Source organism: Anolis carolinensis, chromosome 5 (genome assembly GCF_035594765.1).
Source record: "Anolis carolinensis isolate JA03-04 chromosome 5, rAnoCar3.1.pri, whole genome shotgun sequence".
In the NCBI taxonomy this organism is placed as follows: domain Eukaryota; kingdom Metazoa; phylum Chordata; class Lepidosauria; order Squamata; family Dactyloidae; genus Anolis; species Anolis carolinensis.
The window spans coordinates 193,534,650-193,547,551 of record NC_085845.1 but is presented as its reverse complement, the minus strand read 5'-3'; positions in this window follow the sequence as shown (position 1 = coordinate 193,547,551).

Below are 12,902 nucleotides of genomic sequence, written 5' to 3'. Positions count from 1 at the left end.
TAGAAGTTGACCATGGAGTCACACTATAGGATTTAGAGATCCTTAGAAAGAACATTTTAATCAAATCTGTGAATAATCAAATCTCCAAAAATCAAAACCACAAATTTAGAGGGGTGACCATCTAAATCAGGCATGGGCAAACTTCAGCCCTCTAGGTGTTTTGGACTTCAACACCCACAATTCCTAAAAAAAAGGTAAAGGTAAAGGTTTCACCTGACGTTAAGTCCAGTCATGTCTGACTCTGAGGGTTGGTGCTCATCTCCATTTCTAAGCCGAAGAGCCAGCATTGTCCATAGACACCTCCAAGGTCATGTGGCTGGCATGACTGCATGGAGCACCGTTACCGTCCCGCTGAAGCGGTGCCTATTGATCTAATCACATTGGCATGTTTTCAAACTGTTAGGTTGGCAGAAGCTGGAGCTAATAGCGGGCGCTCACTTCGCTCCCGGGATTTGAACCTGGGACCTTTCGGTCTGCAAGTTCAGCAGCTCAGTGCTTTAACACACTTTGCCACCGGGGCTTCTTTACAATTCCTAACAGCCTACCAATTGTGGGAATTGACACCCAAACACCTGGAGGACCGAAGTTTGCCCATGCCTGATCTAAATCTTATTTCTTTCTCCTGCATATAGTCCCATTTAATCCATGACTTTATCTGTTTTTTGAATAATTATTCTATTATAATTGATTCAATGGGTCTACTCTAGTTTGGATTAATCAACAGAATTCCTTTCAAAACTATCATTTCTATGTGTAAAGTAAATTTCTGAGCAATGGCTGTATTTTATGAAATACCAGTGAAGGAAGAGAAACTGTATTAGCCTTGAAACAGAAGAGGGGCCCCACTATAGTTCTCAGTAGGGTGGCCATATGTTCCACCTTACAAAAGATAGTTCTTTATTTGAAAGTATCTGCATCATGCTGTTCGGGGTGGACACCTTTGGCCTTGCAGATGTTTCTTCATCTGACATGACTGATGTTCAGGTGGCTCATGTTTAGAACTGAGTTACAGGGCTCCCATTCCAGCTTTCCACGCTGCTGGCACAAACATTCAGCTATTGCTATCCTTCAAAAGATTGGGATTCAATGGGCAGTTTTCTAGCCCAGGTAGTTAGCAAATGAGTCTGTGGCCTGACTCTCATATACCCCCAACCATTTGTCAAACTTGACGACTCCGCTTTTAGTTTGACGACTCTGCTTTTAGTTAGTCACAAGATGAGAGCCAGAATCTCAAAGTTTTGCCCTTAGTTCCCAGCCATTAATAGAAAGAAGGGGAACAGAGGCTCCATTTAAGGAGTATCACCTTTAATTTCCACGTCAAATAGCTCTTTTAATGATGTTCAGAGAGCTTTTGAAGGTATTTTCTTTTTCTTTCAGGTCAGCCATTCAGTTTGCCCAGTGGTCAGCTTTCTAAGCTGTTAATGATTCGCATTTCAATGCGAACATAAAGATCATTATGTTAAAATTGGCACACATCAGGGTTCCCTGGTATTCTACCACCAGTTGAGATTTTAGGGGCTGGAAGCATTCAGGGGGTTGAGAAGAAACCTGAAGAAATCGTTATATTCCACTGAAGGTGACTGATTTTTTTCTCTCACAGGAACTGTAAATGAAACGTATATATTTTGCATAATGAAACAGATGACAAACTGGGCCAACCTATCTATTAATGAGCCTCCTGTAATGCCAGAATGCATGGACATGGGGAGTGCGCAAGGAGCTGGAGAAATCATTGCTCTGATCATGATTTTTTTTTAACAACCAATTTTAATCAAACCGTCCTCTGGGATCCTTGAATTCTCCCATGCCTTCTAATGACCAGTGCAATTTGAATTAAGAAAAAAAGAGGTAAAGAGACGGGAGTGTGTATGCGTGTGTGTGCATATGGAGGAGAGCGGTGGAAAGGCATTCTAAGTTAAGAAAGAAAAGCTTGTTTTAAATTACTTTATTCAGACACGGAACATATCATTACATGGAGGGAAAACTTAACGGTAAGGTGTTAAAACAGGGTCTGATTTATGTATATTAAATTTCCAGCATTGCGTGAAGAAGGCATAGTTTGGTACAATAAAGCAGTTAGTCTCAAAGGTGCTACTTTATGCCTTTAAAAAAAGATCTAAAACATGGCCATCTTGTTTGTTTCATGCAACTCTTTGCTTGAATCTGAGTAGTAGCCATCTCCCCTTGTAACAGGCATAGTATTTACCAGATGGGCTGCCTATCTTTTAAGCAGTCAATCTGCTACGTCTTTGTGCCTTTATTGTATTTAGATACTTGTCTCATGTTAGAGTAAAAAGAAAAAAACGATTTTACATAAATTAAAACAAGAAAAAAGTAAAATAAGGAACTCTCCTGTTTGTTGGAGAAACAGCTCTGTATTACATTTCTGACATGACTGTCCAAAAACAGATTCCTTTTGGGCAGAAGTGTGTAACGGAGATAGAAAATGTTACCAATCAGTTATATTTTTTTAAAATGCACCATCACATGTATTGTATGAAAATTCAGTATTGATAGTCGGTTTATAGATAGATAGATCTAGATTTAAGAAGCTAGAAGTGGGTTTACCAGTGTGGTCTAGTGGTTTGCATGTTGACCTACAATGTTGGAGACCATTGTTCAAATACCTGCTTGGCCATGAAAACCAACTGGATGATCCTGGACAAGTAATTGACCCAAAAACCATGTGATTGTTTCATTTTAGAGTCACCATATGTTGGAAATAACTTAAAGTCACACACCATGTTTGCCAGATTGAAAACTGGAAAAGGTTCTTCCACCTTTTAGTGGTTGTGTATAAAAGGGAGTTGCAGCAAGTGTTTTTTGTTATCATATTGCATGATAAGCAACAACTGCTGAAGCGTCTTTTTCCGCACAGCCATTACAGGAGCTTTCTCCAGTTTTTTATTATTATTTATTTACTTTTATTCCACTTTTCTCTCATGCATGGGACTCAAAGCAGTGTACATAAGACCACAGCAAGAGCATAATACAAAACCTCTCATCCCACAACCCAACATATAAACAATAAATCACATATTGTATAAACCTAAATTAGAAACATATAAAAGCATATAAACACATAAATCATTGTCAGTTTTAAACTCTACACCTCTGACCACTGAGGTTATTCTAACACATTAAAACACAAGCTGAACAATTCAGAGCTCCAGAGGCCTTATCTGACCAAAGTGACTAGTCTTATGTGTTATTGGGGAAGGCTTGCCTTCATAAATAGGTTTTCACTTGGGAGTGAAAGGCCAATAACAAGGGCACTGAGTGTATTTTTTTGGGGGGGAAGTTCCAGAGCCATGGGGCCACCACCGAAAAGGCTCTCTCCTTTGTTCCCAGCAATCGTACTTGTGACGGTGGAGTACCGAGGGAAGGTCCTCTCCTGATGATTTCAGAGCTCTTGTGAGCTAATATTAGGAGATGTAATTTCTCAAATATCTGGCAACTGAGGAAAAAAACCACACTGCCCATCATTCCTATCCTGGAATCACTTATTCGATTTATAGTAACCCTATACATGAGAAATCCTGTTCAGATTTTGCAAAATCAGGGTTGTGGCTTCCTTGACTGAAACAATCCATCAAATTTCCACTTTTCATGTAATGCCTTTCATTTGGGCTCGGGCTGTGGCGCAGGCTGGAGAACAGCTGCAATGAATCACTGCAATGAATCACTCTGACCAGGAGGTCATGAGTTCGAGGCCCGCTCGGAGCCTATGTTTGTTTGTCTTTGTTCTATGTTAAAAGGCATTGAATGTTTGCCTATATGTGTAATGTGATCCACCCTGAGTCCCCTTCGGGGTGAGAAGGGCAGAATATAAATGCTGTAAATAAAATAAAATAAATTTTACCAAGCATGATATTTTCTTGGAAGGAAGTTGGACTGGATGGCCCACGAGATCTCTTCCAACTCTATGATTCTATGAGTCACATCTTCTCATGATCTGTGCATTGTACAACTGCCTTAATTTAACAATCTTCACTACAAGTGAAAATTCAGGCCTGATTTGCTCTTGGGCTCATTAATTTGTTTTTGGAAGCCCATGGTATCTGTAAACGCTCTCTTCCAGCACCACATTTCAATTGAGCCCATATTCTTCTTGTTGGCTTTCTTCACTGTGAAGCTTTTGCACTCACATATAGAAATTGTAACACTTTAGCATGGATAATTTTGACTTTGAGATGTAGCGATATTATATTACACTAGCCATGGTGCCCAAAGTTTGGTCATACAGATGTTTTGGACTTCAACACCCAGAAGTCCTTGCCAGCTTGGTCAACAGCCAGGAACCCCAGGAGCTGATGTCCAAAACATATGAAAGAGCAAAGTTTTGAAACCAAGAAGTAAATGAATTGTCTATGCATAGCCAAGATGTATGGAATTTGGACCATTCTCTTGATTGTGTTGGAGACCATATAGAAATGGTCTTTCTTCTCTCTGTCCAATGAATGCAAACAATTCTACTGATTTTTAGACCCCAGTTAGAAGATGCAAAGACAAATTAATAATTAGGGAAGACCATTCTACATGTGTGAAATTGTGGCATGTATCAGCTAGCTTTGAAGGAATACATCTTGGTAGTGGAAAGTACTGCTAACTCAAAGCCTTCCACACAGCTGTATAAAATCCACATTGAACTGGATTATATGTCTGTATGGACTCAGATAGTCCAGTTCAAAGCAGATATTGTGGATTAGCTGCCTTGATATTCTGGGTTAGATGGCTGTGTGGAAGGGCACTTGGTCTTCCATCTTCAGCCTGATCTCACTGGCCCTTCACCTACCTGCTGCCAATATTTAAGCAGGGATAAGAGATGTAGTGGCATTGTTTTACTTATTTTGTATTTCAGAGATGAGCCATTAAACTCGGTTTGGTCAGTGGACCTTCTCATTAAACCTAAAGACTTTATGGCATGGAAGTTTTCTGAAGCAAGAAGAGAGGAAGAGAGACACTAACATCCATTATGACTCTGGAATACATACCCACATATGCTGTACTGAAAATAGAGTAGCAAAGCAAATACAGAAGGAAAATGTTTCTCCCTAGAGGAAGGGTTTAGTAGAAGTTTTTTTACATATCATGTGTATTGTTCTTCAAAAAGAGCCAGTATGGTGTAGTGGTTTGAGAACTGGACTTTGGCAATGGAAGCCAGGGCTTAAATTCTTACTTGGTCATGGAAACCTATTATGTGACCTGGGACAAGTCACACTGTCAGCCTTAGAAGAAGGCAGAAACAAACCCCTTCTAAGCAAATCTTGACAATAAGACCCTTTGATAGGTTCTCCTTAGTGTTACTATAAATCAGAAATGACTTGAAGGTACACAATAGAAACTTCTTTATAGGTAAAACTCCAGATGGGATTCCTTTCCAAACGGGATTTCATTTTGAAGTTCTGTTTAGGCAAATAAAAATGACCAAAAAAAAAATCAATTAAAAACAAGATCTGTGGTCATTCTGAGATTCTCTTTCAGTAAAGATTCTTCCCATCTCTCTGCCTCTCTCTCATGCACATTGCTATAATATACAAAGCAAAGCCCGCTGCGTTATGTGGATTTGTTTTTAAACAAAACTTCAGTATGCAAACATTCAAACAGCCTAATTAGAGCCTTATTATTTTGAGAATGATTATGCAAACAGGCTCCCAAATTGGTCTGAGTCTCCAGTCTAGCTGCATTCCTAATGAAGCCCTCCTTCCCAGGCCCTGCTGGTGGTGCAGTATTTGAACAGATGAACTGCTTGGTGTGTACTACATTTTGAAGCCCACCTCTTGTCCTCTCTTTGCAAAACAAATGAAAATACGTGTTCCCAGTGAAAGCCAAATATCTCTGAGGGCTGCGTAATATCTTATCATAATGGCCTGAAATTCAGTATTGGTTCTATATATTCAGAAATTGATTTATATCTGAAGGAAGAATGGAGCCATTTTGGACTGTCCTCATTCAGCAAGGGACTGCTGTGACTTTAATATAAAAGGCAGGACCTGATGTGCAGTGGGACAGCAACTAGGGATGGCCACAATGAAATGGTAGAGCTTGAGATACAATAGGATACTGTTTCCAGTGTCCTGATACACATATTTGTTATTCACTGGGAGGGTCCATTAGTGCCTCTGCTACATAGCTTCAAAATTATACAACACTAGCTTTGCCCGGCCACGCGTTGCTGTGGCTTATGGGAATCCTTTGTTGGCCAGGTGGAATAGCAGTGAATAGCCTTGCAGTCTCAAAGCCTGGCCATTTTTTGGAGTAGCTGGAGCTTTTTGTTGTATGAACGTAGAGGCATGGATGAGGGGTTGTGCTGCCAAGTTTAGTGTTTCTGGGATGTGTAGTTTTGTTGTTTTGTCCTAGGCCGAAATTTCATTACCCTTTTATATATATAGATATATGGAATCATGCCCATTGTTCCTTGTCTCCATCTGCAATACTCCGGAAATCCTTTTTTGATAGGTCTAGCCCTAGCATTACGAAGTGCAAAACGTTCAGATACAGTGATGTTGAGATGCAGACAACTCATGCCTCATGCTTGCTTAGGATAAATCTACATTCGTGAAATTGCACTGGATTCACTGTACAATCATTTTTCTGATTTTGAATATTGTGCAGCCAGTTGAACCCCAAACCATTACACTATATTGGCTCTCAGTGCTAATGAAACAGGATATATTGGGGGCTGATGGCACCCATATTAGTGGAGTGGAGAATATACTCTGGATTTTAGTTCAAAGTTTAAGGGAGGATATTTTGAACTTATTTGGATGAGCATCTTGGATAGCTTCTTTACAGCACTGAGTAAATCTGAGAGATGACTGGCTGTCCGGCTAATATGTAAGGCACCAGTCAGCACTAAGTGAGTGTTTCCCAAGTTAGAAAGATTCAGGGTCTTATGATCTGTTCTGGGAACATGTTGCTGTGACATTTCTGAAGCTAAGGTCCATCTTGATCATGGATGGAGACCAATGGGAACCTATGAAAGAACAGGATACAATAAGTACATTCTTTGTCAAGACTAAGCAGGCTTGGGCTTGTAGCCTCGATTCCTTCCTTTTGCTTGTGCCTGATATATTTTGATGCTTTGGTTTAATGCCAGCTTGCCAGTATAATAAAGGGCTTCCCGGCTCTTTCACTCCATGCATTCTGTAGGTATATGTGAAAACTGGCGACAGCATTGTTGTTGTTATTGAATTGTACCGAAATGAATGAATAAACGAGCAAGATAAACAGAGGGGATGTGACATGAGGTCTCCAAAGACCTCGGACCTCAATGCAAGCAATGCTTTTGAAGGCTCACTTCTGCCACTCTTTTATTATTCATTGCCAGTGTGTTTGGTGTTCTTATTCCATGACCGCTGGTTGGTCCCTTGAGGACCGCGGAGATCTGAGAGTTATTGTTGCAAATATGGATACAGTCTGTATGGAGGAAAAGGGAAGTGTTCTAAATGAAGCACAATGTCGCAGCCCTTCTGATTGTGGTTGCTGCTGCTGTTGTTCAGAGAGACGAAAAACAACGGTTGCGAGATCTGTGCATTCCTTTGTTTTGTTTTGTTCTAAATTTTCTTTATTTTTGAACACCGTGATGTGAAATATCCCAGGGACATGAAACCATGTCATCAAAGAGCTCAGAAATTCATGTGTTGATAGAAACAAGGCCAAAATATCAAAGCCATTTCATCCTGGAAGATAAGAGGGTTTGTTACACTCCTATCCAAGTTGGCTTCAAAAGATCCGTTACTGCCTTCAGACTGAGAAACGTCCATCCCTGGCTTGAAAGATTTCTAACACAGTGTTAGGGACTGGTATGGACTATGGCATACAAAAAGATATGCAGGGCACCTTGGCCGGAATATTGGTGTTAGTACCAGTGAAGACGTGGCTTTTTGACCAAGCCTTCGGAGATCTGGCGCAATAAAAGACGTGCAACTGATTAGTGGAGCACCCTGAACTACGTTTATGGATCACGTGACTTATTTTGTCTGTATTGTGCTAAATGCTTTTAATTGTTTTTATTGTTTTTTTTATATTTATTTTAAATGGCTGTTTTATTGTACACTGTTTTTTAAAGACATTGAATTGTTACCTATGTTGTAAAGCTGCCTTGAGTCCCCGTCGGGGTTGAGAAAGGCGGGGTAAATGTGCCATAAACAAAGAAATAAAACAAACAAACAAACAAACAAACAAATAAATAAATAGAGTAGAGAAAATGGGATTTACAGTTTGTTTTGATCTCTGTTCCATAATTGATTCAGGGGATCTACTGTAGATGCGACTGCCAACAGGATCCAGGCCAAGGCATTTTTTTGTTACTTTCAAAATTAAATAAACAACAATTGTATTTCCAGACAGGTTGGTTAGCTTCTTTAATGCTGTATGATACTGTGTCTGCACTATAGATATGTATTGGTTTGACATCACTTTTAGTGTCTTGATTTCATTCTACAGAATCATGGTTATTATAGAATAATAGAATCATAGAGCTGAAAGAGACCACAAAGTCATCCAGTCCAACCCTGCCATACAGGAATATAGAAACAAAGCATTCTTGACAGATGACCATCCAGCTTCTGTTTAGAAAACCCCAGAGAAAGAGATTCCATCACCTTCCAAGACATCATTTTACACTGTCAAACATGGCTATCATGTATCCACTTTTAAATCATTATCACCACCACCACCACCACCACAATTGAGCATATATCTTAGCCCAGTGAATCTTTGCAAACCTACAAAATTGGCTAATAAAATTGGCTCCTCCTTGTTGCCATAAGGTCAATTTTAACTTGTAACAACTTCATGAATGAGAAACTTCCAGGTCACCTTATTATCAACTACCCTGCTGTGGTCTTGCAGACTCTGGCTGTGGCTTCCTTGATTGCATCTATCCATCAAAATGCAGTTGTCCTCTTTTCTTACTGCCCTCCACATTACTAAGCATTATCATTGTCTGAATGTTGGATTGTGACTCTGAATTCTCACATGGCCTTGAAAACCCCACTGGATGACCCTGGGCAGGTCACACACTCTTAGCCTTCCAAAAAATCTTATTATATGTTTCTCATAGGGTCACCGTAAGATGGAAACAATTTGAAGGCACACAACAACAACCACCACCGATTAATATTAACACTTTTATTATAGTATGAACATCCATGCACTGCAGTCCACTGTCTCAGATTAATGGCCTGTAACAGACATGGGCAAACTTTGGTCCGGGTGTTAGGAATTGTGGGATTTGAAATCCAAACAGCTGGAGGGCCAAAGTTTGCCCATGCCTGGCCTATAACCTTAGAGCTAAGCTTTCCAAACATTTCATGCTGGTGACACACTTTTTAGACAGTGCATCATTTTGCAACACAGTAATTCAGTTTTATTGACAAACCAGAGGTTAAACTATCCCCTTATAAGAGATACAGACACATATATAAATTGTAATAACTACATGTATGGGGTGCAATATATTCAATGAAAATCTTTCATGTATATATATTTTAAAATATATGATTATTGCTTATCTCACATAGACACTGAGGTTTGTTGTTATGTTTGTACAACACATGTACGCACTGCAGCCAACACACGAACGTATCATGTTCCTTAGAGGTTCAGGTACCTACATACAATGTACATGATTGGAGGTAAGATCAGAGCAAAACTGGATACTTATATTGGATACATGTGCAAAAGAAGCAAAATCTGGGGATCTCCCATACTGTAAAATACACAGAAGAAACATATTTCAAGGTGTTCAAATGATGGATCTTTTATGGTGCAAATGCCTAACATGTTTCAGCCTGTATATGCCCTCAAAGACCTCTTCAGGGGCTATATAAAATCATACGAGAAAATTCATAATAAAGCAGTATATTAAACAATGTAATATAAAATCATAAGGAATCATTATTACATTTGCACACAGCCTATGATGTTCCTGTACTCAAAATTACACCCCTCTGAGTGCTTTTTATCACTCTGATTTGCATCGTTGTTGTTTCTGAACGCTTACCCAGCTTCAACAAATGAAAAGCAAGTGTTCAGATTCGGTGTGATTCATTCGAAGCAGAAGGCGAAGAGTGTTCGTCTCAATGCATTCCAAGACTGGCTAGCATAGCACAACTAAATTCAAGCAGCCCTGTGATATTGATTTGATTAAAAATGGTTTAAGACTTGTAAATGTCACTGGAACTTAGCAAAATGAACGTTATTAAATCCTTCGGGTGATGGGGAAAACTAACAAAGGGATTTGCAGCGGTTTCTGTAATTAATTGCTCTGTCATGATTTATATTAACTTACAGTATGACTCCATTAGCGTGGACCTGTCATCTCTACTCAAGGAACCACCAAGTAATCACTACCACATTAAAGAATAAATTAGTTTTTGGCTGGGAGCCTAGTTGTGGAATGTTTCATTTGTGTCTGCCGTAGACATATGTACCTAATAAAAGTTGGGAAGAATGAGTTAAGGCACATATACATCAACGTCTGTCGACCGTATTTTAGAGACAATATGATCAGTATTGTTCATTAGAGCTAATGAATCGCTTTATGCCAATTGCATTGCCTCATTCTTGCCCCCTCTTTTTCTTTTTCTTTTTTTTTTGGTGAATGCCTTTAGGTGATCCGTGGAGCAAAAGACCAATGAAACAAGGAGGCTTCCGTTCCCCTCCCCGGTCCTGGAGAATTTTCTCTCCTCTCTTTTGTGTTTTGTGGCCTGTGGTTGTAGTAATAACTTCATCTGGTTTTGGTTAACACTTCATTACCCTGGGCTTGGATGAATTATCCTCTTGGTCCTTTTCCACTTGCAGACACATGGGGGAAACCAAGGTCTTAGCTGCTACTTATGGTCGATTATAAGATTTGTAACATTCTATCAAGGCATCCATGGGCTTTGATAGTCTGGAGATATTTAAATGGTTTGGACATGGTTATTTCTGTATTTGGTGCTCTGATGTTTTTTGCTCACAGTGATTTACATATACCTACTACCTCACAAGTTCAGGTGTTGAGGCTTTTACTTCCATACTTTCTCCTCTTGGACTAAGATAAATTGGTGGCAAAGTTGAAGGCCTCGTTGACATTGCCATATAATGTGGTTTGAACCTGCATTATATGGTCAGTGTAGACTCGTATAATGCAGTTCTATGCAGTTGAACTGCATTATATGAATCAACACTGACTGTGTAATGTAGTTTCAAGCTGCGTTGTATGGCAGTGTAAATTGATCCTCAATGGGTGATGTTGGGGAGGTGATTTTCTTGCCCTCTCCTTTTTTTTTCCAGTGCAGTTCAATGCAGTTAAACTGCATTATATGGGTCCACATTGACCATGTAATGCAGTTCCGAACTGCTTTATATAGCAATGTAGAGCCAGCCTATATGAGGGTCGATTTCTGTTACCATGTAGGATCTTAGCCTGTCTCAGAGGCTTTCTTCTTTTGAAACATGAAACCAGCAAGTCTATGTCATTCAACTCTTCAGCACAGGCATTTGATTGCTCATAGCACAGTAAACTGATTATTGCAAGCATAAATATGTCATCCTGCTTAATAGAAGTCTCACAACAGCATATGCAAGTGGTCCAGTCAACAAAGAACAAAGATTTCAGCAGTCACATTGCTGCCATATTTACAAAATGAATCAGAGGGAAGCCCTGTTGAGTTTAATAGGATTTCCAACCCAAGAGCACATTGATAAGGTTTCAGCATTAGAGTCACATTCTATCCTATAGGAAGCAGTTTCAATGAAGAAGAGAAGGAGGAATAAGCGAACGAGGGGAAGAGGAAGAAGCAAGGGAAAGACAAAGTGGAAGAAACCCTCCGGAAAGTTTTGTTTTTCACCAAAAGTAAAGGATTTCTTTAAAATGAATAACTACAAGGACAACATGTCAAATGCTTTATTTTTGGCTCCAAATTTTATTGCATCTATACTGTAGAAGGAATGCAGCTTGACATCCCCTTTAGCTGTCTTGACTCAATGCTATGGAATCCTGGGAGTTGTAGTTTAGTATAGAATCAATACTCTTTGGCAGAGAAGGCTACAGACCATGTAAAACTACAGCTCTCCTGATCTCATAGCATTGAGTCCTGGTGGTTAAAGTGGTGCCAAACTGCATTCATTCAACTGTGTGGATGCACCCTGGGACACCAGGATTCAAATCCCTGCCAGGTCATGACACCCACTGGGTGATCTTGGGCAACTCACAAATTCTCTCTCAACCTTAAAGTAAGGCAATGGGAAGCCTCCTCTGGTTTCCTGGACATAAGCCTGGAAGTAGCATAAATTGTTGTGTGAGAGTTCATGGCTGTGGCTGCAGCCACACTGTACAATTAATGCAGTTTGACACCACTTTAAATGGCATGGATCAATGTAATGGAATCCTGGGAGATGTAGTTTTACAAGAGTTTTATCAATCTCTTTCAAAGAGTATTGGTGCCTTACCAAACTACAGCTCCTATGATTCCATATTTATTTACAGTATTTATATTCCGCCCTTCTCATCCCAAAGGGGACTCAGGGCAGATCACATTGTACACATATAAGACAAACATTCAATGCCATATAACATAGAACAGAGACAGAGACAGACGCAGAGGCAATTTAAACCTTCTCCAGCTTCCAGCTTCCTGAGGGTATGCTTGATTCCGGCCACAAGGGGGAGCAACTGCTTCATCATCCACTGCAACAGCAACTTCCTCGACTGGATGATTTTTTTATGGTGTTGTAAATTAGCCTCCCCACATATAAGTGGTACCTAAATTTCCTACTTGATAGAAGCAACTATCTTTTGGGTTGCTTAGGTTAGCAACGAGCAGGGGCTATATTTTATTTTTAAATGTCGAGTACTCACCCCAATATGGTCTGGCCTCGAACTCATGACCTCTTGGTTAGAGTGATTTATT